This window comes from Pinus tabuliformis, chromosome 8 (genome assembly GCF_031772625.1).
Source record: "Pinus tabuliformis cultivar Carrire ecotype Pingquan chromosome 8, CPIR1, whole genome shotgun sequence".
NCBI lineage: Eukaryota > Viridiplantae > Streptophyta > Pinopsida > Pinales > Pinaceae > Pinus > Pinus tabuliformis.
In genome coordinates, this window is record NC_142294.1 from 110,361,343 (window position 1) to 110,387,319 (window position 25,977).

A 25,977-nucleotide genomic window follows, 5' to 3' on the forward strand; every position below is an offset into this window, starting at 1 on the left:
GTATTGCATCAGTCGACTCAGCAGGGCATCTCTTGGGATGAGTTCATCTCTCGAGATTTTTTCACAGCACCACCTTCACCACATCATGGGGTTATTCACGAGGAGGGAGGACCATCACAGCAACATGACATCCCTGTCACTAGACATGTCAGCTCCTCACCTCTGGTTACATATCAGAAAGGCCCGAGGGCCTTATTTGCAGCAGCTAGGCGAGTACTATCTCCACAGCAGGTGGAAGGGGTCTCGCCTTCATCATCGGCTCAACGAGTGTTATCTCCACATCAGGTGGAAGGGGCCTCGCTTTCTTCACCAGCACAGGTACCAGAGAGGGGCAAACAGCCCATGATTGATGAGGGTCCATCAGGAGTTCCCGATATTGAGCTTGTTGATCTAGAGGCTAGTTCTCCGAGCCAAGAAGCAAAGGAGACCATTCAGCATCTCAGAGCTGAAAATGATGCTTTGCAGAGGAGATTAGAGGGGGCACAATGGACCATCACCTACCTTGAACAACGCAACAAACAGTTAGAAGATGAGCAGGCACTTGATGAGTTATGGAGGATTCGTAGTGACCGAGTCTTGAACCGAAGAAGACCCGGTGATCCATTGCCCGCTGACCGAGAGTCCATGCTCATCCAGGAGAACGCACACTTGGAGAGGCTGTTGGCTAAGGCCAACCAAGAGAAGAAATTGCTGAGGAACATGAAAAACCATTACTGGGCGAGAATGCATGTGTGCAAGGCCAAGATGAAAATGTTTCAAAGGCGGTTGTCCGAGGCCCTAAAACGGAAAAAGAAGACCAATCCACTCCGTATCTTGGCTGAGGCTTCCCTCAAAGATCAAGGCACTAATTAGCTCAGCCACAACACAAATCCCAAAATTTTTTGAGAATTTTGGGTGAATTTTGGCAATTTTTAGCAATTTGCAGGTTTTTCCCATTAACGGGTCTCACCCCGCGCGCGACCCTACATCATGGCAACTCAGTTTGGTAAAAACTCAGCATTTCTAGATTTGTCATGCAAAGTTACATATGCCCATGGATGGACTTGAGATTTTGTGCAGTTTTGGTCCCCCAAAAGGTCAAAAAACTACCAAAAAATGACTTTCTGGCCCTTTTTTGAGTTGCAGAAACCAGTCTTGGGAGAATTACGTTTTGACAGGGCAAATGACCTCCAAATTCAAAAATTCTAGTTGGGTTGGAAAGTAGACTCACAGACCTTTCCAACAAGCCCACTTTTGCTCAATTTGGACACCTGCAAGTGCTTCAAACATCGCTCCAAAGGCGCACGACCCGTCAGGCAGTTTTTGCCAGATTGCATTGTACAGCCCAGAAAACGCAGTTTTGACCCAGTTTGACTTTTTGGGGTGGAAGATGATTATCTTTGATGTAATTATTGTAACTCTAAGACACTTTTACTCTTGTTTAACACTTCTAGAAGATTCATTCATGTAAAGGGTAAATATTTAATGAATGGATTGGTTTCCTAGCTTATAGAGGCAAGTTGTTTTGACTGCCTAGTTTGTAGTGCTTAGTTTAGAAGTGGTTGAAACAGCTCCTAGGATAGTGAGCTCGACCCATGGAGGCAGGGAAAGAGGTTAGATCATCTATATTATGGACTTTCTTGCTCATTTTCATGGTTGGACTCTTGAGGGAGAAGCTCTTATGGTATTATTTCACTGTATCTCTGCAATTTTTGGCTAAGGAAGACCAGGGTTTTGCAGTCCTCTTTGGGATTCTTGTGGACTCATGTGTTGATGGTGTGTTTCTCAATGTTCTTGTAAGCTTGTTATGTGATTCATTTCCTTTCTTTTACTTCTGCACATTAAACAAATGAAGTGTTAAAGTATGAATTCATGCTTGCCATGCTCTGCTTTTAAGTTTGTTTAATTTCAATGTTTTCTTCTGTCTAAAGAGAATTCAAAGTGATTGTTTGCTCTCTTTAGCTCCTCGCCTTTCATTCCTGACCATCCACCTCAGTTAAAGGCATCAACACTGTCTCCTACCTCGCCCCAAGGAACCCCCTGCAGAAACTGTGTCCAATCCCCGCACCCTAAATTGCCCTCTCCTCAATTTGCCACCAAAAAACCCAAAAAACCCCAAATCAAACTCTTTTATCAGTTTACTAGCCTAATATCAGTGTTACCTTATTGGTCATCTCATCCATTGAAGATTTTACCGAGATAGACCAGAGAGAGCCTTCTCCTACCCTGTAGGGCTAGCTACGAGGCTAAATGGTTTGATGTAGCCTTGAGGTTTACCTTTCTCAGCCTGAGGTGAAATTTCAAGCGCTAACAGAAGGTAACTGGAGGAAAGAGGATGCCACTTCAGGTGAGGAAGTGGAGGCTACCATCTACATGCAACTTGTGGGTTCACTCATGTATTTGGTGAACACATGACCAAACATGTGTTATGCAGTTAACCAACTTAGTCAAGCCATCGTTAAGCCAACCAAACTATATTGGAATGCAACAAATCATGTGTTGAGATACCTCAAAGGCACTACTCAATTTGGTCTTTGGTACAAATGAACAAAGTGAGTGAAGCTGCAAGGCTTCACATATGCAAATTGGGCAAGGAGTCCATCAAACAGGAAGAGCACTTTAGGAGGAATTTTTAGTGTTAGGTCAGTAGCAGTTTCTTGGTACAACAGGAAGTAGATATATGTGGCACTCAGCTCAGCAAAAGCAAAATACATGGCTGCAAGTCAAGCAACATGTGAGGCTATCTGGATGAGAAATATTCTTGTTGGGTTATTTGGTCAAAAGATGGATCCTACAATGATTTACTGTGACAATCAAAGTTGTATCAAACTCTTTGAGAATCTAGTATTTCATGATCGATCCAAGCATATCGACATTCGGTATCACCATCTATGAGATTGTGTGCAGAGGCAGATTATGTTGTTGCAGTACATTCCGACAGAGGAACAAGATGCAAATATTTTGACAAAGGCTTTGTCAAGAGGAAAATTCGAGTTCCATAGAAGTAGGATTGGGGTATCTAATAATCCCTTTCTTGCTGAGAGGGAGTGTTGAAAATGCAGCAAGAAAATCCTAATTTAATTTTGCCTTGATTAAATTAGGAGAAATTTGAATTTCAATTTCAGTAAAATACTTGGAGGTAGTTAACTGAGGTGACATGGGTCTTGTCACTTAGTTAAATAAGTAAATTCAAGTTGGAGACACTTGAGTTCAATTCAACATGATTGATTTCTAATTTGTAGCAATCTATTTAAGTTAATTTGAGTTCTTGTTAGTGTAACTAGTTCTCACTGTTAGTAGAACTAGTGGAGGTTCAGTCAAGGGTGTGTAAATTTTTTCACATCGAGATCCAGTTAAACTGATCAATTAACCTAAATTAACTTATGCAATTAGAGAATTCGAGTTACCTAGTTGATATTGGAGTTCAAGGGTAGTGTATTATCAGTTGTAAACTTTTCCAAGTTGTACAGGCGGTGCATGCAGTTAAAGAAGGGCATAAATGAATTACACAATCCAAATTGGTGAATTTCCTAATTAATAGGGGCCTAATTCCCAAGGGAACAATGCAAGGAAATATTGGCTTGAATCAATCTGTGAGGCAATGAGATAGATTATACTAGTGCAGAGGTTGCTTAGGCTTGAGCAATCATTGTATTTCTTCTCTATTCTTTAATTAACACAATACAAATAATAAGGGGTTTTGAGCAGTTGCTTTCCCCTATATAAATCTTTGTGTATGTGTGTTGAAGCTGGATGCATGTTAATGATTTGTGTTCTAGATCGTGATCTGGTTTCGACAAATGAGTAGAGTAGTTTCAAGTCTTGTGATTTAATAAATTTCATGAGCAATTTTGAATATACTCATTAAATTTCTACACAAGAGTCAATGCCATATATCACTATCATATCACTGTTGTAAGAACATGAACTACAACCCAAATATCTGTCATAAGAACAAGGATTATTTCCATGCTTCATAGGTCACTTTCATACATGAAGGCCATTGTAATGTATCAAGGTCACTGCCATATGGGTTGCTGTCATAAGTCAATCTCACATCACCAGAATACATAATTGTCGTATCATTATCATTAGGTCACTGTCATATAGATCACTATCATAAAACCACTGGCATACATCATAGTCACAAGATTATACATTATTGCCAAGTGAACTCTGCTATACATTGTTGTCAAGAGAACTCATCCAAACATCATTGTCATGAGAACCTTGCCAAACATCACTAAAGGTAAGCTCTGCAACTCAAGTCACAATCCTTTCTTCACACTAGATATCAAGGATCTATATTACAAACCATCTACCCTTATTGTCTTTTTACAAGAGACTATTCTAAGGGCTTTTTAAGGCAACTTCTAATAGTTCAATACACCAATATATAAGTTGATATGCAAACCGTCCAAACAAGACTTCAACTCCTAGCAAATTCATCAACATAAGAGATACTTACCTCTAAAAGATGTCATATTTCTGCCCTCTGTCACCCTTCAGCTTGTGCATAAATACCTGTAATTTCTTGGTCCTGGTTAGGGCTTCTTGCAGCCCTAAAGATTTGTCACAAAACACCTCATAATCTCATACTGTCCTTAGTAGCAAACTCGACCTCTTTTTAGATACGTGTTAATGATTCTACCCTCCAAAAAAAATACCTTTCGGCCCTCCCAAATAGATGCTATAAGGGCTCGAACCTACCACCAAAAACATAAGAAAGATGCAGCCTATTGTGTAGAGATACACCAACCATCCATGCATAAAAGGGTCTTCAAACATACCTAGCAAAACAAAGAGATAAAGCTGCCATAGAATGCCATACAGACTGTCACAAGGACACCAAACGATCTGCCACAAAATGCCATAAAAGGAGGCCAGATTAGGTAGCAAAGATGTTGCATTGAGGTAGGTCACAAATATGCTTCATATTAGGCCACATTGATGCCTCACATTAGGCCGCATAAGTTGCCTCAGATAGCCACAATATATGTCGTAAAAGTTTGAACTCTTCCACAGTCGAAGTCAAAATCAAATGCTAAATGATGGAGGTAAGGTGCCATCTATGAAGGGTCACGTCCCTTAGGTAGGATGACATGAAATGTTATGAGGCCGACTTGAACCTGTGCCACAATAAATTTAAAAAAATTATTATTTTCCACATAATAAGTTGACTTGAGTTCTTTGATGGATCATCTAGAAGACTTCTAGCCCATATAAATTTGTCACCTCAAAAAGGAGTGCCAAGACCACATTAATAATAATATTTTCCTTTAACCAATTTAAATTGTTCCTTAGGGCAAGATGGGCTTCTTTTGGGGTAGATGGGTTTTTCATAGGGAAATTCATTCCATAACTGCCCCAATTTTCAACACGTACTTCGACAATTCGATAGTACTATCAGATTTTACTTGCATTTTTTTTATTTTTTTAAAGCCCCGACTTTCATCAGATATCTGACAAACACAATTATCGTCGAATATCCAATGATATGTTAGTCAGATATCTGACAATAATTGTGTTTGTCGGATATTCGATGATAATTGAATGTTCGTTGGATATCCAACAAACATTCATGATTTGACTTCTTTTAAAAGAGGAGCATGGAGGTGGGCTTTCATCCACTTATGTGTGCATTGGTCAGTTGACCATTAAATATAGTCTCTCTGGGTGCAACCACATGTTCAACCACTACCTCAAGGTGTTCCCATGGCTTATAGAGTAAGCAAGCCCCATGAGAATTGAACATTGCCAAATAGTGAGAAACTCCTCACTTTTCACTATTGGATCCAACTCCTTTAGACATATTATAAATGATAATTATTATTTTTTAAAGGATCATTTTCATGTACAACAATACATATACATAATAATGATCATTTTAAAGGTTGAATTAATTCAGGGACATTTTCATTCCAAATTCATAGAGTACTTAGAAATATCAAATTCTTCTAGGTACAAACACTTTTTCAATTTTGATATTAAAACAAATTTACACCTCAAGTAATTGCAGATGAGGGATGAGAGGTGCTCTCTAGCTTACTATGGAGAAATTTTGTAATGTCACATGTTCTATCTTGTCTAGTTAAACATTTTAGCTCGATCAAATTACATAAAAATAAAAATAAAAAAAATCTTTTGTAAACTTGATATGGATCACAGAAGCCTCACTCTACAAAATAAAATAAAAAATAATAATAATTATGGTTATTAATAGAACAATTTAACTTGATAAAATTACAAAAAAAACATAAAAAATAAAAAATAAAAAATTATATTTATAAATATAATTATAATTAATAATTAAACTAACTTAGATCCATCTTTTCTTCCCATTACAAGAAAAATCTAAGGAGATCAAACTTTCGATAAAAATACAAAAAAACATAAAAAAAAATATATATATATATATATTTATAAATATAATTATAATTACTAATTAAACTAACTTTGATCCATCTTTTTTTCCCATTACAGGAAAAATCTAGGGAGATCAAACCTTGGGAAAAATCTAGGGAGGAGGTCAAGAAGATTTGACACCGTGACCTCCCAACTAGTGAGATACTTAGCAAGGGGAACTAGACCAACAAAGCTAACTTAAATCCATCTTAACTTCATATAAATTCAGATTTATCAAGCATTATATAAATTAATTTTTCTAAGATATAAACTTTTTTATAATGAAAAAAAATTGTTTCCTCTTACCTTACAGTGAAATAAATACCGAATTATCCCAAATAATCTACACTGATTTAACCCACCTCAACACTTAATATATCCCCCCAATTTTTTTTTTTTTTCTAATTCGAACCTTTTTCCGGAAGAATTTCAACTTCAAACCTAAAATTAAAATGAACCTATTTACCACGCAGACGTAAATAATGTGAACTAAAAACGTTGTGAAGGTACAATTAAATGTAAACGGGAACCTCACATCAATTTTGAAATATCAATCTGACAAGGTGGGTTAATTACCTTCTAGAAGATTTCCCTTACCTTAACCCTTTAGAGGAAAAGTGAGTTCGTTTACAACCGCAGTAGTCAGGGCATATGGGATTAGGGTTTCACTGGAAGTCTCAGGGTTTTATTTTCACAGGCTTTTTATAACCCTTCGGGTTTCTAATTCATCATTGTGAAAGGATCGGAGATATGCGATTAGGGTTTCACTGGAAGTCTCAGGGTTTTATGTTTACAGGCTCTTTATAGCCCTTCTTGTTTCTAATTCATCATTGTGAAAGGATCGGAGATGAATGGTAGGACGAAGGTTTTGTATTCTTTTGTTAAGTGTTGCGGTGATTGGAAACTTCAGGGTTTTATGTTTCGCAGGCTTGTTATAACCCACCCGGTTTATAGTTCTCCATTGTGAAATGCTTGGAGGTGAATGTTAAGATGAGGTTTTTGTTTTCTTTTGTTTTCTGAATGGTTGCGGTGATGATTTTCAATATATCAAGCTCAACAGAACGGATTGCTGCTCCTCTGGAGTTGTATGTCGACTACCCCGCTGAACTGAGCAACCTTTTCTTTCCGTTTTTCGTTCGAATGTTTGGACTTCCTTTCTTTTATTTTTTCCGTTATCGATGGTTGCAAAGGTAGCATAGAGAGGACCCAGATGTCCGAAGCAAATTCTCGTAGAATTAAACCTAAAATGCGAGACATTATTCGAATTTTCTTTCTTTGTTCATCTGATCCAATTTTTCGTATAGAAATATTTTAAAATGCTTTTGTTCGTCTTTCTTGATCATTAATGTGTAAAAGCGGCTGTGATGATACTAAGCTCCCTCTTCCGAACCGAGTGAGGAAACTGCTGGCATGAATCGAACCTAATTTACCGCCACGCTGAGCTGCTCTTTTAGCAATTTTATCTTTCCCGTTGTTGAAACAGGGTCTGCACGTTTTCCTTTTCGCTTGTTGAAGTGATTATGTTTATACTACAGAAGGTTGTGAAGCTTCAGGGTTAACTAGATTAATGAAGACTATGTTATTAGAACATAAACTGAAACACAATACCGCTAAATACGGGACTGGTGATTCGCATTGGTTTATAAGTGCTGTATAAGTGGGTTCGGTTCTATTTTACTGGTCCCGAGGTTTTGGCAGTGATAATCGGTTCACATATTTCTTTACAAGGTACTTTACATCTTTATTATTAGTCATTTTTATTGGATGTGTTAAAGTCTCCAATTTATCTTTTTTGTTGGCCATGCTATTGTGTATATCACCAGGCCCTCTTTTTCGGCGCATCAATTTTCCATTCTCATCAATCCAAACTTTGTTCAAATCGCACTATGCCAGAATGCTACTGGGAGATCTGTAGAGTTATGTTTCGTTTATGTGCTCTCCTCAGTCGTACCCTGTTGTGAAGAGATCTGTAAACTCATGGGTTTAATTCAAGCCCTTTCCTAAGCCCCTGCGTCCCTTGCCCCACACCCTAGTTTGGGTACAAGTGTTGGTCAGTTGATATTTTTGTATCAGAACCTATTCGACCATGGAGATTTATGGTGTTATGGAAGTCCTTTCATTTTGTTGTCAGTTTTAGAAGAGGCACCAAAAGTCAATTGAACTGAACTTTTCTATGCTTAACGTGTTCAAATATCTGCTGGATGATGACAACATTCCTCTACAATGAGCAACATACTGTCCGGAGGTCATTAACTTTGAAACCTGGTGGCGGCAGAAGCCTTTTTACATGTTCACTCTTGATAACCATGTTGGTAGGCTCTTCTAAATCTCACTACAGATGTAGTTAATTTCCCATGGAATATTTAATTATCCCTTCAAAACCAGCATTTAGGAGGCAAAATTTTTCCTTAATTGGGTTTATTAGGGGTGGACGATATTTTTGTCTAACTGTTGGTAATAAATAACCCAGAGAATATATTAGTTTTTAGAGGATCTTTTCTAATTATTCTCAGAGATCAGTTACAATAGTTCTCTTGTAAAATATCTCACATCTCCGAAAGGGGCTTCAATTCCCTTTCTTGTTTGTTACACATGAACGCAACAGTAATCCCCAAGTACAAGCTTCGCACCAAGTACAAGTACTTATTTTTCTTAAATTTTGGTTGTAGTATTTACCTGTAATAGTCTATTATCCTGAAAAAAGTATTTCTGCTATCCTAAAAAGTTAGGCAATTAGCTCTACTCTAATTGCCTTTGTCCACTTAACATTTTGGAACTTCTTGCTTGGCTTGGCGATTGCCAATGGCTATCTGGGCAATACGTTTTCACATTTTGTTTATCTTGAAGAGAAAACATTAGTTCATTAATGTACTGTGCAATTGATTTGGGGCTTTGATTGCTTTGTACATATCTCACGGAAAACTCGTGAAATTCTGAACACACTGTTAATGAGAAAATCAGTGTGCAGTAAATCAAGTCATTCATTCGAGTTTCCCACCATCTTGTCTCCATATTTGACTCATTTCTTATGTGTTACTCTTCGCTGTCCTCATTTGGATTTGAACTAAAATTTTATCAATCTCTGCTATCTAGTGAATGAGTAACCTGAGATTCTGAGTTTTGGTCTGCTCACCTGCTCCAACCTGTCGGTCTCGTCTCGTCTTGTTTTTTGGCTGGGGTTTTCCAGTATTTGCTCAATGCCTCGCCTCCACTTTATGATTTATGTATGCTTTGCCTGATTCAGATGCTTTTATTGTGTGCCATTCTAAAACTACATAAATTTCCTCTTTGCAACTTCTTTTGCAGAATCTCTTTTCTGCAGTCACATGTAGATTCCATTGCTTCATCTTATGCAATCCTCTTGTACTGTTTGAAATTTGCTCAATGCCTTGTCGCCACTATGGTTTATGTATGTCTTGTGTAATTCAGATGCTTTTATTGTGTGCGATTCTAAGAGTACATAACTTTCCTCTTTGCAACTTCTTTTGCAGAGTATTTCTGCACTCACATGCAGATTTCTTTGCTTCATCTTCAGCAATCCTCTTGTATGGCTTGAAAAACATCTTCTGCCCATTATTAGTGTTTCTCTCTCTTGGAATTTCAATGAAATTGTTCGTCGGGTTGGGTATCCGATGCACTTTTGACAAAACATTTGTTGGATATGCGATGATTATATGGTGAAAATAATGATTGATTTTGATGATGATAACTAGGACTACCATCAAAAAATGGAAAGTGATTGGAAAGTGATATGATGATGGAGGAGGTTTGCTTTCAAAATATTCTTTTTACACTCTCCAAATGAATGAACAAATATAGGTGGGAATGTAAAAGCACAGAGATGGGTGTCTTAAGGTGGCTTGCTTGGTGGTGCAAGAGGAATGTTGCAAAGGGATGGGACCCATTGGTTGGTCTCCATATGGGTTCATGAACGGATGTTTATTGCATAAATGGTTTACTAAAGGTGGGGGAATGAAATGCCAAATGTGAATGTGGTGGTGAAATGATGAAAATCAATTGAATTATTGACTAGGATAACGAAGGAATGAATGACTAGGATCATGAAGGAATGAATTACCAAAATGATTAGAGAGAAGCACGAGGTTGATTCTCAAGGGAAACAAATGAAAAAGCTATTGATACTAAGGATGGTGTAGCATGGATGCTAAGGTGATCCAAACTACTAACTAGCTTTAACCATATAGGTGAAGAGGATAATTGAAGTGGATGATGTAAGATAAAGGGGGTCTAAAGGCTAGCTCAAGGTGTGTGAATTGGTATATGCAAGGTTCTCATAGGGAGAACCTAGTATACCAGTTGAAAGTACATGCCTAGTAATGCCTCTTCATGAATACATTGAAGGGACTTGCACCTAAAGTGAGTACTAATTGATAAAAACAATTAATGGAAGTAAACAAAATCTAATAATAGGAGTATTATGTATACGTACCTTTTTTGATGAAATGATGAAACAAAGGGATCCCAAAGTGTATGTGTTGTCGCGTGAAAACATTTTTCAAGTTTAAGACAAAATTCAAGGTGTCATTGGGTTGATATGGGCACAAATTATATGAGTTTGTGGGTATGTAGAGTCATTAGAGGAAGGATAAACACCAAAAGATGATGAGTAGACTACTAAAGATATTGCCCTAGTGGCTAAACAAATATAGTATCGTGTTCATAATTTTTACTTGTTAGGGTTCATTGGGGGAGTGGGCATATTAGGGAACATGGGGGAATGACCCCCAAAGTAAATTTGTGGTGCCCTTATAAGAGTGAGGGAGGTGGGGGGGGGACAATGATTCCTAAGAAAGGTGGATAATGATGAGGTGGATTGGGACACAGGGGTATCAAGGCCAAATTCCATGGGTTCAAGGGTGGGTATCAAGGCCAAATTCCATGGGTTCAAGGGTGGTAATGATGAAGGATGTCCAGATATTTGGATGTATAGATGTAAGAGGGAGCAATGATGCCACATGAGTTACCCCAATTTTTGTTTTTTCATCCTTTTTCATTTTCCTTTGCCTTTTATTGTTTTTTAGTTTATTATACTGCTCGAGGCTCCAGGGGATGATAACATGTTGTGTATGATATAATCAATGATTACCACCTTAAGGTTGGACAACTCATCGCCCACCAGGGGTTGAGACATGCATGGGTTCCTTAATGATGTCGGGGGCACTCATGGGAGCCCTAAGAACCAAGGTGATGGCCATAATGAAGAGGTAAAACTCATGTTTGGATTTTGCCCACATTCTAATATAGTGTCTCGACCATCTTTTGCATTTTGTTATTTTTTTTTTTTTTTTGTATTTGGCCATGATATACTTTTATCTTTATTTTTAGTTGCATCAACCTTGGGAGCAACGTTCTATGCCCGATCTAGACATGTGGACTAGGGGAGGGGGAGTACCAGAGCTTTGTGGACCTAGTGGTAATGTGGACCCAAAGAGGGAAGATGATGAAATAGGGCATGTAATGCGCAAAGGGGAGTGAAAAATGTGATGGGAAAATGAGATCGCGCTACTAAAATTAGGCTTTTCCAAGTAGTGCTCATCTTGAAGCAATAAGCCAATAGGAGAGATCCCACACGACTAGGGTTGAGGATTAACCCCCCATTTAAGATTGAGGGAACACAACTACATTCGAAACCCTTCATCCTTCCAAGTCACCCAATAATCCATACCATGTGTGCCGAAGGAAAAACAAGCATAAGCACCCGATTTCTCAATGAAAGACATACCTTTAGGATTGGATGAACCACCTTCAAACATACACTCTCGACAGATGGGCAAGGGGACATATGATTGGCTTAGGGAACAAAGATCAACTGGCACAATATTAACTTCACTGGTCGCTATCAGGGGCTGCTGGCTGAAGGCAAATCTAGGAGAAAAATTTCTTCTATGGGGTCACCCACTAGTGGTGGGTAACATCTGGTTCCAATTGGGACATGATCTCTTTGTGGAGTGCATGAGCCATGTACTTGATTGGGGAGGTCATGAAAACACTAGCAATCCTTTGGGGCCGCAAACCTGTATCCTGCACATCAAAAACAATTATTGGAAGCATCTATCTTGGGTGCACTTTTATCACCCTTGTTTTCATCAGAGAATAATAAAAAAAACAGACATAAAATAAAATTTATTCTAAAATGCAAGTCTAATCTAAATACATCTACATGAGAACATGATATGATGATTGTAAGCTATGTAAAAATCAATATCCAATGCAACCTTCTTTAACATGCATGTTACATTATGCAAGCGCTAAGTATAATCATGTCTAATGCAACTAACATATCATTATATCAATATAAAAACACTTGCTTGCATGATTAGTCATATGGTAAATCCACAAACAAGGATAAGAATAATCATATGCAGGATCACGAGGGTAGGAGGTGGGAAAATAAGAGATCCATACATCATGGAAAGGAGTAATGGATGAAGGGAAGGACACCCACTGGAAGAATCAGATCCTTTCTTGTAAACAGAGAATGGATGATTCCATAATTAAGATATCAAGAGCCTCCTTAGTGGTGCCATGCTTCATGGTTGCCTTAAGGTGGTCATGGTGGGAAGGAAAAAGGGGCATCTGACACAGAGGATTACAACAATTGGGAGGATCATATTGAAAAAGAAAAACCACAATTAGCTCATTATTTCCAAAACATGGTCGGGAAATATCAACAATCCTCTCATCTTGGTGATACGTGACAAAGGCCTTATTAGTATGATCATCGGTATCATAAATAGGGTCATGGTCAAAACAACGGTTAGTTACCTCCCACTGTTCTTCTTCAATGCATAGGTAATCTTTGATACCATCTTCCAAGAGGGGAGTGTGGTCACCCTCCCTTTCGAGGTTATTGATAGTTGTATCATTAGAAGTAATACCCTGGAATAAGGGAAAACCCACATCAACCTCATCTTTATCAGCATCATAGATAGGGTCCTCATCATAAGGAAGGCCATCAATCTCCCACTTCCCCTCTTCAATATGTAAGTAGTCATGAATATCATCATCTAAGGGGCTAATGGGAGCATCTTTCTCAAGGTCTATGTTATGCACAATGAGAGGGATAACCTACTCAAGAAGATTTAGGCCATCTTCAACTTTATTTTCCAAGGAACACTCCTTATTAACATCCTTATCAAGCTCCCTTTCATAATCATCCTCTTCATCATTTGTTTTATGTTGATCAGGTAGAAAAGGCTCCTCTTCATTCTCTTCTTGACCATTTCATGCAAACATCTTCAAATTGCTCAAAGTCGAAAATGCTTCCTGGAGGCAGGTTACTATACCAATTCCAAACATCTCTCTAAAATGTTAATGCAAAGAGTATCATAACAACATCTTCAAATTGCTCAAAGTTGAAAATGCTTCCTAGAGGTAGGTTACTATACCAATTCCAAACATCTCTCTGAAATGTTAATGCAAAGAGTCCATAACGACATCTTCTATGTCTTGTTGATACACGATAAGTTGATTATAGAACCTGAAAGTAATCTTCCATAGAAAATCATCCACATTCTTCTTAGCACTAGTAATGTCACTTGCATCAAACTTAGGCAACCACACTTGGTGCTTATCAGGCAATTGGTGAAGGGCATCAAGGTATGCATCAAATTTCAATGGTTTGAATAAAGCAGATTTATGATAGTCAATGGTCTTTTGATCCTTTCGCTCATGTTGCTCTTTGTTGGGTTGTTTCTCACTTTGAGGTGGATCTTTAATAGTTGGGAATTTATGATCCTTGTGGTATAGAAATTTATCAATGATTACTTCAAGAGATGGGATGCTTTTAGGTTCACAACCATTACGTAACCTTGAATTGTGTCCTTGAAGGGATGTTATGAATATATGAATAAGAGAATCTTAATGAAATAGACCAACTTCTTGGATATATTGCGCAAACTTCTTGACATGATTAAGGGTCGAGGTTGGATTACCATCATACTTGGGTGCCTTCAATCTCTTACTTGGGTCAAGGCTATTCAGATACCCATGCATGGTTTTGATGTCCAAAGTAGGGTATATCTCATGAATGTAGGATGCCCTATTAGGTCACACATATAACTAATGTAGGAGTTGTAGGCTTTGAGAGATGCTTGCTTCAACCTACAAGCATTGACTTTGAAGTTCGACGAAGAATAAGGGATTCGTTCTTCCAATGGAGTCGCCAGAAGAGGATCTATGTTGTCGTTGTAAGAAACACCTCTTCAAAATATGATCCAAGGAGGTAGACTTGCTTACTCCTCGACAATGACGCCAAAAATGTTGGCACACAATCTAGCGGGGCCCTAGGAGGGGAACCTAGGGGACAACAACTAGACCAAATGACAACAATGGGACAAAGACCCATTGTCACCTTAGTGAATGTCCCTTGCTCTTTACGAACTTTCACTGATGGGAGGATTCCCGGTAGGATAAAAACCACTTGAAAAAAGAAGGATCAATGATCCTATGTGAAGTGATTCCATTAATCTCATTGAGGGAGAGGCTCAATTAAGGCTTGATGAAGTAATAGATTCTCCAAGAAAGACCTAGGATGGAGGTCAAGATCTAGGGATTGAAATTTGCAATAGGGATATGTATTCCTAGAGTCAATACTCCAAGAGTCAAATAGGACCTCAAAGGGTGCTTGCAAAATGCTTTCAACACTTGAATAACCCTTTCTCTCATTTGGAGAGGCCTAGAAAAGCCTACGCTAGACCTAGGGTTTAGGATATTCGTGGGAGGAGTCCATCCAAGGAGCTCACTAGGTCAATGTAGGGGAGGGCAAAGGGCCTTGTAAGATTTATTCTATTGAATACTAGGTTCACATGACCCCTAAGAAGACCACCTTTATCCAAGGAAAACTAACTAGGTTTCCCTTCTAGGGCGCACCTAGTGCATAAGATTTCCGAAGAATTAACCATGAGAATTACACCAAAATTTGAGGTCTCCTAGAGGAAACACTAAGGAAGAGTTTTGTCCAAGCAAAATCTCAAAATTCCTCTTCTAATGTATTTAGCTGGATACCCTAGGTAGCAGTGTAGGAAAAGGGGTCAAAATTTTTGGAGAGAAGAAAAGAGGGGGAAAGAAAGGTTGATCACCAATTTTGCTTGGGCCAATGCCTAATCCTTGGGCTATGTAGCCTATCATGATTCAAGATTTGTCAAATTTGTCTTCAAGGAGGCGAAAAAGTGATGTCCTAGCAAGCACTTTTCAAAAATTACTCACTCAATATCTATGGATTTTCATCTAAGAAGAGCAACATCCCAGACATTAGGAACATTAATCTATAGTCATGTAATGAGTAACATGTGTAATTTACAATCAAATAACCTTTTACAATGATATTCAATAAATTAGGGCATAAGAGAATTAACTAGTTGCAATAATTCCACACAATTAGACATTATTCCAATAAAAAATTTCAACAAGATAATACTTACAAGATGACGAGAGATATATGCAACCATAGAAAATAAGTAGCTCCAAGAGAGATTGAAATTTATCTTCCAAAGATATCGAAAAGTGTGAAATTCTTGTACAAGAGTAAAGATCGAAGTGATGATGATCCTCTCTCGCAATGAGAGCTAGTTTTATTTATATGAGTCTCTCCTAATTCGATTTAGCCTAATTAGCCCCAACAATTATAAAATAATGTGCAAATAGCAAATGGTGACAAGCCCACCAAGTAACTCCGAAAATTATGAATAAACAATCCAGTAGTAGGCCGAAATGATGATGTCATGATGAAATGAGGTCGTTGGAAGGCCACATTGAGTCCTCAAAGTGCCAAAATGAGAGAGAGGGCTCCGTAAATGATGCACAAGGGGATGGCCCCTTGGTGTCCATATAAGCCATCACGTGGTGCTCCAAAGTGGCTCTAGGGAACAAACACTAATCTCATGGTCTCCTGGTGAAGATAACCCTATAAACTGCTCCAAATGAGGGCACTGACGATGGCGCTTGCCATCCCATGTCTCAAGGGTGAGACAAACCTCCTCTAGGAATTGGATCAGTTGCCAAACCATGTGTACACTGCTAAGCCGACTAGGGGCAATGCCAGTCCAAGTGCATCATATCGCAAATAGTCTGTGGCAATGAACAAGCCGTTGAAGGTGCTGAGGGTGCCCATGAGACGAGATAATGCTCTATTACATGACAAAGTCCCATGGCTCTCAACACATCCCATACAAGTGTCAATATGATCCCCTAGTGGGCTTGGGCCCCATTTAAGTTGCCCAACCCATGTTGAAACCACCTGCTAATTACATATAACATCCAATGCATCTCCTCACCTTTAGGTACAATAATTCATTAGTGCATCTATGTGAACCAAGCTTGTTAGTCAATGGCCCAACTAAAACTTCATAATTGGCTTCCCTTCCAAATTCAAGGCTTTGAGCTTGTAATAGTGTTACTAATCCCTAGGTAGGAGTGGTTAATAAAAAGACTATTAGGTGTTTCCAACGCCTAAAGGGAAATACATATCCAAGGTACATCTTTCAAGTGATACGGGTCATGTGGATAATGATGAAGTGGATTGGGACACAAGGGTCTCAAGGCCAAATGTCATGGGTTCAAGGGTGATAATGACGAGGGATGTCCACATTTTTGAGTGTATAGATGCAGGAGGGAGAAATCGTGGTACATGAATTACCCCAACCTTTGCTTTTCTACCCTTATTTATTTGCCCTTGCCTTTTCTTGATTTTTCTATTATTATATTGCTCAGGGCTCCAGGGGATGAGAGCACGCTGTGTATGATATAAGAAGTGATTACCCCCTTAAGGTTGGATAATTCATCGCCCAACAAGGGTTGGGACATGCATGGGTTCCTTAATGATATAGGGGACACTCATGGGGGCTCTAGAAACCAGGGCGATGGCCAGAATGAAGGGGTAGAGATCATGTTTGGATTTTTCCCACGTGCTAATATAGTGTTGCGACCATCTTTTGTATTTTGTGATATTATTTTCTTTTGTATGTGGCAATGCTATGCTTTTATCTTCTTCTTTTTTTTCTCGCTGCATCAACCTCTGGAGCAATGTTCCAGGTCTGACCCAGACATGTGGACAAGGGGAGGGGGGAGTACCAGAGCCCTTTGGACCCACTGGTCATGTGGATACGAAGAGGGAAGATGATGAAATAGGGCATGTAATGTGCAAAGAGGAGTGAAAAATGTGAAATGGGAAAATAGGATAGCGCCACCAAAATCAGGGTTTTCCAAGAAGTGTCCATCTTGAAGCAATAAGCCAATAGGGGAGATCCCACGGGACTAGGGTTGAAGATTAACTCCCAATTTAAGGTGAGGGAACAAGACTACAATTGAAACCCTTCATCCTTCAAGTCACCCAATAATCCATACCAAGTGTGTCCAAGGAAAAACAAGCATAAACACCCAATTGCACAATGAAAAGACATACCTTTAGGATTGGATGGCCTACCTTCAAACATATGCTCTTGATAGATGGTAAAGGGGACATATCCCTGGCTTAGGGAGCGGAGATCAATTGGCACAATATCAACTAAATTGGTGGCTGTCAGGGGTCGCTCGCTGTTCGCTGAAGATAAATTTAGGAGAAAAATATCTCCTATGGGTTCACCCACTAGTGGTGGGTAACTAGTGCAGGGCTACACCCGCACATACCCACAGTATGCATATTAAAAATGCATCCACAACTGTCCCAGGATATTTAACTCTGCAATGGAGTTAAATCTACAGACCATAAATGGTCAAGAGGCCCATTCATCAATTCCTGAGTATAGGAATTTAATCACCCTGCCTGAAACCTCCTATCGGGACTCATAAATCATCCCCAAGCCTTCAATGAGGCTTTGATTAAAGTCTTCCTTTATATTCTTCGTATCAGAACTTAAATCCTTCGGAGCCTTTATAATCCTTCACCCACGCATATATATATCTTTCTCTCTTATAACATGGGATCATATATATATATAACACATAAACCATATATCGTGCTTTTCCCTTCTAAAAACCACTTATAAAGGAAACATACCTTGACAAAGCAAAACTTTGCTTTCCTTAGCTTTTTCGCCTTCCCGTACAGGGTTGCACAGTTTTCGAGAGTAAACTTCCATCGCAATTGGCGATCGCTATATTCAAGACTTATCATATATGTGGTTATTGCCCCTCCTCCGATTTCGATATGACTATCAGAAGTCGTAAACACATGCTTTATGTGAAAAGGCCCGCACTATCGAAAATATTAACTATTTGGAAATAAAAAGGAAATTCCCTCCGTTCATACCTTCTGGATTTCAAAATGTATAGACCCAAATCTATGTATTGTCGGGTCTGACACTGTAAAGTTCCTCCGCCGAACGCCGATTGACCCCGACGCCCGATCACCGATATATTGCCAATGCCGATCGCCGATATCGCTATCAGCGATATTGCAATTCCACTAAACTACTGACCCTTGGCGCCTCCGATCGCCGATATGCGATTTAATCGGGACTGTTGATCTGACAACGATCCAACAGTCCACGATTAATCACGCTCACTCTTTGCAAACTTCCAAGGTTTATCCCGATAGCTTTAAAGGGTCTTCCGCCGCTGCGATTTGATCTCAGCCGTTGATCTAAATGATCCAACGGCTGCTGAGCGTCACTTGCACTTCTCCGCAATTCCTTTTACTTAGAAATTTTACACTGTTTCTTCAATTTCTTGGTGATTTGCTTCTTTAAAGGTTCCGACCTTCACTGCTTCTGCTGCGCCACTCTGATGCTCCAATTCCCCTCCAAAGCTAACTCTGATTTTCACTAGGATTCAATGATTCCTTGTGATTCATCTCTGAGCATGTTATGCCCTTGCGTACTACAGAACTCTGCCTGCAATTCGTTACAGAACCTACGAGTTCATAATTCACATGAAATCAAATCATAAACACTCAATTCACGCATATGCACACTCAGAATCGAATTCCTACTTTGTATTAACACATAAAAGTAATTGATTACAATTGAGACTCTCAGTCTCTCTCACAGGCCTGATTCTCAACACTTGTGGCCTCTCCCTCTGCCCGTAGGCTTACATACATATATATATGAAAACATTGGATCGGATCGTTGAAGGTCCGATCAATCCTCTAACAAAAGCCTAAAGCTCTACACGCATGCATACATGGCAGAAAATCCTCCTTGAGACTTTATTCTATCTTTTCTCTGTTTTAAAACAGAAAAACCTCCTTATTGCTCAATGGTCCACATCTATTCTCCCTTTTATGCCTAAAAGCTCTCCCTTGCTCCTAGGATCATGGAGCTACTCATGTTCTCATTTATTTGTTTTGAGAGCATATAATTAAATCACACTTAAGGCCTAAATATTAAATTGACTTGAGACTTAGGAAACTAATTTCCCAAAAAGACATGACCCCCTATGTCTACTAATTACAATGATTTTCCTCGGGCTGAATGCTTCTGCATCAGACTCCCAAAGTAGAAAATATTCATGATCTCCTGATCATGTGTCTTCTAGTCTTGGTCTCCCTAGATCCCACACTTTGTTCTGTCGCTGTCTAGATGCTTTATTCCTTTGCTGCTGCTGCACTTCTGTTGTCTTTTGCTCCATTTTCTTTTTCCTATCAATTAGATTCAAGTTTTGATTGATCTTGCTTGCTGCTGTTACCATTTTCCTCCATCTGGACTGATTCATCATCTGCTGCCATATTTCTTCAATTTCTATGTCCAACATATCTTTGGGCTGGTCCATATTCTGCTTCTTACTTCTGCCTTCTTCTCTTTGTTTCAGGTTATTGTTGCTGTCTTCTATGCTGACTTTTCTTTTACTTGCTTCATCTTTTGGTTTGCTTGCTGCCATTTTTTCTTTACTTGCTGCCTCCCTATCATCCTTACCCTCTCTCATAACTGAATCATGACTGTTCAACATTCTTTCCAGCAATTTAATTTCTCCATTCCATGGATTGAGTTCTTCCATAGAATTCTCTTCTTTCACTTTTATTTGACTATTCACTTGTGCCAAATCTCCTCCAGCATCTGCAACAAAACCTGCACACTCAAAACACTTGTTAAAATTAAAAACATAAGGCTATTGTGCCTTATCTTCCTTTGGCAACAATTTAGTTTGTTGCTTTGTTTTCTCCTTCTCCTATGTCAACACATCAGTATGTTGATTCGAATTCTCAGCAGAATTCATGAGACTGTCAGTTAATCTCTCTTCTACATCATCTGTTCTAATGATGTCTTCCTGCTTGGGTTCACAGTAGTGAACTTCTTCTCCCTTAACCTGCTGCTGATTATCTTCACTTTGAAATTGTTTGCTTCCTACTGCCTCTTTACCATCTTCAAACAACCTCTACTCAATCTCTTTGATCACATACTCATACTCATTCATGTTGTTTAATGAACCTACAAACAAATTATTACACCTCCCTGTCTCCATGGCTACTTGAGACACATCTTCTTTAGAAACTATAACTGCAGCGCTTGTTCTACCGTCAGGTTCTCTCATCAGTTTCACCAGCAGTTTAATTTCCTCTTCACACTTAGCAAGAACTTCATCACAATGCTATCTTCTTCCAGCTTCATCCTTCACATGTTGTGTTACAGAGTTAAAATATCGTCTTCCTTTGACCCTTGTAATCTCAAGGTCTTTCTGCTGTAGCAAATCACTACTTCCCTCCTTCAAGAGGTCTTCTCCATCATACCCTGTTCTTCTAGAGTACTCCTCTAGACTTTCGACATCTTCAAAAGACTGTCCATCCTCTTCAAAACACTCTTTTGTTAGTGTTCCTTTTCTCTTTGCTAAGTCTTTCCCATAGACTTCCTCTTCCTTAATATCTTTTAGTAGATGTTCTTCTTCCCTACTGTCTGTCTCAACAGTTTCCATGGCTATCTCCACTGTGCCTATAATTATAGTGAATTGATGATCCTTTACTATGTTTTCAGCTGGCATAGTCTCTTCCTCAAGTTTGCCTTCAGTTCCTCGTTGTTTATCTTCTTTGAAGATATCTTCAAATGGCTGCTTTTCTCCTGCAATATCTGCCATCATACACAAACTATCAGTTTTAAAAATATAAGACCCTATGGTTTCACTTGATGGTTCAACCATCATTTCTCCTGGATGTTCTAAATCATTCATATGATTCAGAAATTCTTTGATAGTCTCTTCTTCAATATCCTCAAGCCCTTCACTTGGTTGCTTGATATCTTTCTCCAGCTGTATATGAGACCTATCTATCTCATCTCTTTCCAGAACGTAATTTAGATTCTGCTGGCCTTCTTCCTTCTTCATGACAATATCAGCAAATTGTCGTTCACGTGCAAACATACACAAATTTTCAGATTTAAAATCATCAGACCTTTTGGTCTCACTTGAAGTTTTATTCTTCAAGTCTTCACTTTCTCCTAGAAATTCCCCTTGTTCTAGTTTACAAATGGATTCTTCCATTTCTAACTCAACTTCCTTGAGTTTTCCCTTAAGCCACTTTACTTTCTTTTGTTGTAGCCTTCTCTGCATCTCATGCCATTCCACTGGCTTCTTCCTCAAGACCCAACCTAGTCTCTCGCTTTCCTCAAGCATTCTCTTTAATGCATTGAGTTGTTCTTTTAATTCAACAACCTCTTTGTCAATTTTTTCTTGACTCATTTTTTTGCCATTTGCTTTGGCATCCTCTTTCTTATATCCTCTACTACGGCTTCTCTCTGAACCTCTGCTATGACTATCAGTAGTCATTTTCTTTTCTTCTATCTTCATGAGCTCCTTTGCAACAAGCCTCTGCAACAGCGAGTCCTCCTGGCTGCAAACTTACCTCACTAAGCTCTCCTCACTCAGTCTTTTGGTAAGCACAGGTCCTCTTTCTGGAACCTCTCCTTCTTGGGCAACAACTTTGCTCCTTCTAGGCTTTCGCGATCTCTCACTCTCTTGAGAACACTTCAACTATCCTCTCTGTCCAATTTCTTATTGGATTCTTCAGGTTCACTGCCACTTTTCTATCAGAGTATTCTCCTTACTCTGTCTTCAAGAACTCACCTAGTTCTTCTCTCACAACTTCTTTTGCTGTCACCTGTGCATTAGTATAAAAACACACATTCTTAATTTAAAACAGAACATACCTTCAAGATCTCAGCATGATCTTGTTTCACCCATTCTTTTGCACTTTGAATGGATTGTCCTCTGGTTGGTTTCCAAGTCCTCTTTCCTTCAGAACTTTCATTAAGCAATCTTGCTTTCTCCTTCCTTCAAGGAATCTTCTATTCCTGCTATTCCAAACCTCTGCTGGAACTGCTACAGTCTTCCAAGAACTTCAAAAGTTCTCCTTTTACAGATTACAAATCTGCTCTGATAGTAATTCTGCTTTGACCTCCATTCTGCTTTGATACAAACTTTTGCTCTGATACCACTAATGGTGCAGGGCTACACCTACACATACCCATAGTATGTATATTAAAAATGCATCCACAACTGTCCCAGGATATTTAACTCTGCAATGGAGTTAAATCTACAGACCATAAATGGTCAAGAGGCCCATTCATCAATTCCTGAGTATAGGAATTTAATCACCCCGCCTGAAACCTCCTATCGGGACTCATAAATCATCCCCAAGCCTTCAATGAGGCTTTGATTAAAGTCTTCCTTTATATTCTTCGTATCGGAACTTAAATCCTTCGGAGCCTTTATAATCCTTCACCCACGCATATATATATCTTTCTCCCTTATAACATGGGATCATATATATATATAAAACACATAAACCATATATCGTGCTTTTCCCTTCTAAAAACCACTTATAAAGGAAACATACCTTTACAAAGGAAAACTCCACTTTCCTTAGCTTTTCCGCCTTCCCGTACAGACTCGCACAGTTTCCGAGATTAAACCTCCATCGCAATCGGCTATCGCTATATTCAGGACTTATCATATATGTGGTTATCGCCCCTCCTCCGATTCTGATATGACTATCGGAAGTCGTAAACACATGCTTTATGTGAAAAGGCCTGCACTATCAGAAATATTAACTATTTGGGAATACAAAGGAAATTCCCTCCATTCATACCTTCCGGATTTCAAAATGTATAGACCCGAATCTATGTATCATCAGGTCCGACACTGTAAAGTTCCTCTGCTGAATGTCGATTGACCCCGACGCCCGATCGCCGATATGTTGCCAACGTCGATCGCCGATTTCGCTATCAGCGATATCGCAATTCCACTAAACTGTTGACCCTTAGCGTCTGCAATCGCCGATATGCAATTTAATCAGGACCGTTGATCTGACAACGATCCAACGGTCCACGATTAATCGTGCTCACTCTTTGCACACTTCCAAGGTTTATCTCGATAGCTTTAAATGGTGTCCCGCCGCTGCGATTTGATCTCAGCTGTTGATCTAAATGATTCAACGGCTGCGGAGCGTCACTTGCACTTCTCCGCAATTCCTTTTACTTAGAAAATTTACACTGTTTCTTCAATTTCTCGATGATTTGCTTCTTTAAAGGGTCCGGCCTTCACTGCTTCTGCTGCGCCACTCTGATGCTCCAATTCCCCTCCCAAGCTAACTTTGATTTTCACTAGGATTCAATGATTCCTCGTGATTCATCTCTGAGCATGTTACGCTCTTGCGTACTACAAAACTTTGCTTGCAATTCATTACAAAACCTACGAGTTCATAATTCACATGAAATCAAATCATAAACACTCAATTCACGCATATGCACACTCAGAATCGAATTCCTACTCTGTATTAACACATAAAAGTAATTGATTACAATTGAGACTCTCGGTCTCTCTCACAACCCTGATTGTCAACACTTGTGGCCTCTCCCTCTGCCCGTAGGCTTACATACATATATATATGAAAACATTGGATCGGATCGTTGAAGGTCCGATCAATCCTCTAACAAAAGCCTAAAGCTCTACATGCATGCATACATGGCAGAAAAGCCTCCTTGAGACTTTATTCTATATTTTCTCTGTTTTAAAACAAAAAAGCCTCCTTATTGCTCAATGGTCCACATCTATTCTCCCTTTTATGCCTAAAAGATCTCCCTTGCTCCTAGGATCATGGAGCTACTCATGTTCTCATTTATTTGTTTTGAGAGCATCTAATTAAATCACACTTAAGGGCTAAATATTAAATTGACTTGAGACTTGGGAAATTAATTTCCCAAAAACACAACCCCCTATGTCTACTAATTACAATGATTTTCCTTGTGCTAAATGCTCCTGCATCAGTAACACGTCCCACAACTACCACCTTGGGTAGATGCCCTAAGTTTTGCCACTATTCTACCTTCGTCTAGTGTAGGCAAGAGAATCTCGGCTTTTGGATGTCAACCATTGATCCAAAACCCTTACCAAGGGCTAGGAGACTCAAGAGGGTTCACAAAATATCAAGTCTTAGACTTACCCCTTTTAGGGGTTTCTTCTCGCCATCGGATTTTTGAATATTGGATGGTGAAGGATTTAAAGTTTGCTAAAGGGTTAACTTCTATGTCTCAAATGTCAATGACTAAATAAATATTGTGATTCAAGGATAAGTGTAAGTTAGCAGTGGTACACCAACAAATAATCATACAGTGAAATCTATCTATCCATCTATCTATACACACACACACTCACACATAAATATACACATCCATACACACATAGATGAGAGAAAGGAAAGAAAATACAAGTAATGTGAGACTATCAAAGAAACATTTTATTATATCACAAGTCTTACAACAGTTCCTTCTCATCTCCGTCTCTCTCTCTCTCTCGATGTTACATCAATGAGCTATTTATACTAGATGTTTTAGTTATATGGTAGTTATAATTGTCTAACTACCTTGGTTGGTCAACCCGACTTGTGTGGTCATTTGGCTTACATTTTGACTTAGTTATTCAACCCAACTTGCATGGTTGACTGAATTATACTCCAACTTGACAATTGACAAGGTTCAACTATTAGGCATAATCGACTGGATCGAGTAGCCCTTCCAACATTTTGCCTAGCTCATTTCCTTACTTATCTTGAGCGAGTCAAAGATGTGGATTACAATAAGAAAATTTGAGAGAGATGGTGATACAAATTTTTTATTTTGATAAGTCTCATGCTTGTAGATGCTATGTTTCTTAAGTTCTTGGTTGTTAGTTTGAATTTGATGCTGGTGTTGTTGGAGTTGATGTTGGTACTATTGATGCTTGTGGAGATGTAGTCTTTATTTCTTCAAAAATAGTCTTGGGCCATGTATAGAGAGGGTACATATATGCCAAGTGGTTTGACCCATTTCTATTTCCTTTCCTATATTTTCCACTGCACTCCTTCTACCTCTGTTTTGAATGTCAACTTGTAGATGGAAAATTGAACTTTAATATTGTAGGTACAAAAAATTGAACCTTGGTTGGATAGGGGAGAATGGAATATATGCTCATTAGGGAATTCTGTTCTTGAGGGGGGAACCCATGACTATTTTGTGGATATGTGGTGCAATTATTTGAAATTGTTGGTCATAGGTTGACCATTCATCGACAATGCATTGAGATTTCACCCCAACAAAATCCGTCTTGGCCAGATACTCTTATTTTTAATAACGTATCTCCCCCAAGCAAAGGTTGCACTGATTTTCTAAT

At 38.9% G+C, this 25,977-nt stretch overlaps 1 protein-coding gene and 1 non-coding gene across 2 annotated transcripts in view; both read left to right on the forward strand.

Moving 5' to 3' along the window:
- Nucleotides 1-7,043: 7,043 nt before the first annotated feature.
- Nucleotides 7,044-25,977, forward strand: part of LOC149234374 (sodium/hydrogen exchanger 8-like) — a 245,632-nt gene continuing 226,698 nt past the window's right edge. The window contains exon 1 of the mRNA XM_089461156.1: nucleotides 7,044-7,469. The gene's annotated coding sequence lies outside the window, so the exon portion shown is untranslated. The remainder of the gene's footprint in view (nucleotides 7,470-25,977) is intronic.
- LOC149234375 (small nucleolar RNA Z107/R87) lies at nucleotides 7,407-7,501 on the forward strand. The gene has a single exon (XR_016246929.1). It is a non-coding gene; the product is annotated as a small nucleolar RNA Z107/R87 (small nucleolar RNA).